Genomic DNA, 3,710 nt, shown 5'->3' on the forward strand with positions numbered 1-3,710 from the left:
GCACCAAGGAATTGAAGATGGCAGCAATGAGAAAGCTGGTTTGAGGGGGAACTTGGGAGGGAAAGATCCATCAGTCTGTGCATTTCTCCACTTAAAATCTCTCAGATTGTCTTTGTACTGGTTTCAGCTTCTGTAAAAGATTCTCTCTTCAATGCAGCTATGTATTAAGCCACTACAAAAAAAAATATTTCATCTAGTGAAAGTTAGACAATAAGATATTTAAGATAATTAAACCTAAATTTAACTGTTGAATGTTTCAATGATGACCTGAAACCAACAATTATTACAATTGCAAAAGGGTCTTTTTTGCAGCTATATTATATTGCACTAAGAAATAATGCATTTGCCAGTGCTTTGCCCTTTCACCACTATTACTGGTGCAACTTGAAGCTTACACACTCCACGATGCAGGGAGAGCAGCCTGACAATCTAGCTCATCTGGGTCATGAACCCCCTGCTCACTGCTGGCACCTATTTCCTGGTGCTTCCCCCCCACATCCACTCTGATCTCATTTGCCCAAGCAAGTTATTCACTGAGGTGCAGCCTCTGGGACTTAGAGGATTTCACAAAGCGTCTTGTATGTATGTCACCTTCTTTTCCTTTGATTGAAAAAATGAATGTGCTTAGCCTTGCAAACCTCCCTTGTCTTGGTCATTGGTTCTGTCTGATGCACACAAGTGGCTCTTGCGCCTCCCACCCCAGGTTAGTGTTCAGTCGTGTTTGACCCTGTGATCCCATTTGAGGTTTTCTTGGTGGAGATACTGGAGCATCAGTAGTTTTGACAGATGAGGAAACTGAAGCAAACAGGGCTGGCTGGGCAAGTCACCCAGCCATAAGTCTGAAGGCTGACCCTGCAACTCTACCCATATGCCCCTTCCCCACAACTTTCCCGGCCCCCAGATTAAGGGACTTGCTCCTTGCTCCACTCTGGCCCTTGGCACCAGCAGAATCACACTGCCCCCTGCTGGAAAGGCTTGGGAAAACCTGGCCTTAACCTGAAAGGCCTGGACCTAGATCTGTTCACTGAGCAGGTTGGACCTCACAGGCTCCCACTATGAACTGTGAATCTGTACTGGGGAGTCCCCTCAACCCACGCCCTAACATTCCTGTTTCACAGGGATTGGGCATCCAAGGGTGGGGGAAGGAATACCCTCTGCCAAGATGATGGGGCAGTGACAAGCTCAAAGAGCCCTAAGGGGTCCTGGAGAAAGGAACACCCTTATCCATGATCTAAGAAAGAAGCTCACCTAAAGCTAGGCCCCAGGATCTCAGTTCTAGGGTCCTCTGTGACAGCCCATGTCCTTCACAGTATCCCAAACCCAACACCCCTTCTAGGCTAGAGGTGCCCTTTGGGCCAGATTCCTGCCTTGGGCTTTCAAGGTCCTTTCTAACCAGGACAGCACTGATCCTCCACACCAGTCCAGTCAAGCCCCCTTCTAGGGTCCAAACATCTTTGACCACAAAGATCCCAAACAAGTAAAAAATATAACCCACCCATCCACATGCTTACCAATTTCATCTGCGTAATATGCTTGCATTCATCTGCTTGCCTTATAAAATACACTAAAGTTAAAAAGGACAAGACTGACTTGTTCGTAAAATAATTTATTTTCTTTCACAGTAACAGCACCAACCCCCTGGCCTTGTCTCTGAAGAGGGTCCTCTTCAAAGGTCCATCCTTGGAATGGAAACCTCTCATTTCCTGAGTGTTCTCTCTCCACCAGAGTCCAGAGGTTTCTCAGTCACTGTGGTCATCCTCTTTCCCTAGAAGAGCCAATTAAATGTTTTTTGCTTCGTTGTTTCATATGGGGCAGTTGTCACAAGACAAAACAGGCCCACCCCATTTGGGACCCTTCTATTTTGAGTAAGAGACAACCGCAGAAAAGACCTGCTCATGCCTCCTCTCTCAGAAGGCAGCAGCAAACTGGGGGCACACCTCTGCCCCGTGCTTTCACTGGGAAACCCTCTGAGTTCCACAAGTTAACAAAGGGGCAGTAAGGGGCTAGAGCAGGGCCCCTCAGACCCCTGGGAGTCAAAGGCCCAGGGGGCACCGAGTGTCTCCATAGGAATCAGAGCCCAGTGCTGCCATCATTGGGGTCCTGTCTCCCTCTAGCCCCGACTCCCCAGTCCTACTCCACCCAGGATAGGTCTTTGCCAAGAAGCCGAGGCTTCTGGGATCAAGGGGGCAACCTAGGTCCCCTCCATGCCACCCCCCAAGGAAGGGAGAGGAGGCCCCAGAGGCAGGCTGATCTTGCACAGCTGGGGGTGGCGGGCCTTTTTCTTCCTTTTTTAATGAGGTGGAAGGGAGAGGGGGCAAAGGTGGCATAGATGGACAGAGCGCAGACCCAGACCCCCCCCAATCTGGAGCAGGTGGATGGATGGGCAGGTGGGTGGGAAATCTCACCGGGGGTGAGCGCGGCTGGCTCCGGGCAGCTGGCACCTCTGTAAGACAAAAGGCGGAGGGGATTAGAAGCAGACCAGGGCCCAGGGGATGGGGGCAGACCCGCCCTCCCAAGAGCCGGGAGCCCTCAGACCCCCAGGAGTCAAAGGCTGGGGGGCACCGACTTTATCGTCAGGAGACTCGGAGCCCAGTGCTGGCATCACAGGGGGAGGCTCTCTGGGCAGAGGGGCTGCAGGACCCCCTCCCCCCGGACCCAGGGAATCCCCCCGTCGGGGTCGGGGCGGCCGGCCAGGTGGCCTCGGGGGGCCACTCAAGGGGCCTCCACGCGCTCCCCCGGGGCCCGGAGAGGAGGAGGAGGAGGGGGCGCGGCAGGAGCCGCGGGCCGGGCCCCCGCCACGTGCTCGCCCTTCCCCCCCGCCATGTGCTTCCCCCTCACCCGCCGACTCCGGGGGGCCCAACGGGCCGGTCACGCGCGCTCGCCCCACCTTGGCGGGGCAGACCGGCTCCCCCGAGGCCCCCGCGGGGCGCGCGTGGACTCACGAGACACGGCCGAGCCCCCGTGGCGTGCGCGGCCGCGCCGAGCCCCCGGCCCCAGCCTCGCCGCCCGCCGCACCTGCGCACTGAGGCCGAGCTCCGCCCCGACTTCCGGCCGAGCTCCGCCCCGACTTCCGGCCATGCGCACTGCGAGCCCGGGCCTCTGGCGAGGGGGGCTTCCGGGCATGCGCAGGAGGCGCGGGAGGCGGAGCCGGGCCGGGGCCGGGAGGGGCCAGGACCCAGCAGAGGACCCCGCCCCCCCCGAGCCCCAGCACAGCCCCCCCAGAGACACCCCCATAGCAGCCCTCCAGGACTGCTCCCGCCACTCCCGCCCGAGGAGGCTGACAGGGCCCAGAGGCGGCAGAGACGGCGGACCCTTCCCCGGGGGTCCTCGGGACCCCTGCTCTCTCTAGCACTTCAGGACGCACCCCCGGCCCTCTCCGTCTCTTCTGCCGCATGCTCTCCCCTTGGGCGCCCCTCGGGCCTGGGCCTGGGCCTCCAGCTGCAGCCTAGATTATTGCAATGGGGGCAGGGAGGTGGGCCGCCCCAAGTCTCTCCTAGTGCAGGCCTTCCCCACCCCAGCGATCTCCCTCTCCACGCCCTCCCCCTGCTCGATAACCTCCAGGGACTTCTCTCCAGGATCCGATCCAAAATGCTCGTCCTCCCAAGACTCAATCTCTGACCCCTCCTCCCTTCCTAGTCTTCCTACACCTCCCTGCCCCCCCACATCTTCTTCCTGGGTCCACCGACAACCTTCTGGCTCTTCCACTTCAG

General features: G+C 57.7%; 2 non-coding genes across 2 annotated transcripts; both read right to left on the reverse strand.

The window, feature by feature from the left end:
- Positions 1-2,011: 2,011 nt before the first annotated feature.
- LOC141510735 (small nucleolar RNA SNORD88) lies at positions 2,012-2,101 on the reverse strand. The gene has a single exon (XR_012475153.1). It is a non-coding gene; the product is annotated as a small nucleolar RNA SNORD88 (small nucleolar RNA).
- A 421-nt stretch (positions 2,102-2,522) lies between these two features.
- Positions 2,523-2,613, reverse strand: LOC141510737 (small nucleolar RNA SNORD88). Its single transcript, XR_012475155.1, has one exon. It is a non-coding gene; the product is annotated as a small nucleolar RNA SNORD88 (small nucleolar RNA).
- Between the last annotated feature and the right edge of the window lie 1,097 nt (positions 2,614-3,710).

This window comes from Macrotis lagotis, chromosome 1 (genome assembly GCF_037893015.1).
Source record: "Macrotis lagotis isolate mMagLag1 chromosome 1, bilby.v1.9.chrom.fasta, whole genome shotgun sequence".
NCBI lineage: Eukaryota > Metazoa > Chordata > Mammalia > Peramelemorphia > Peramelidae > Macrotis > Macrotis lagotis.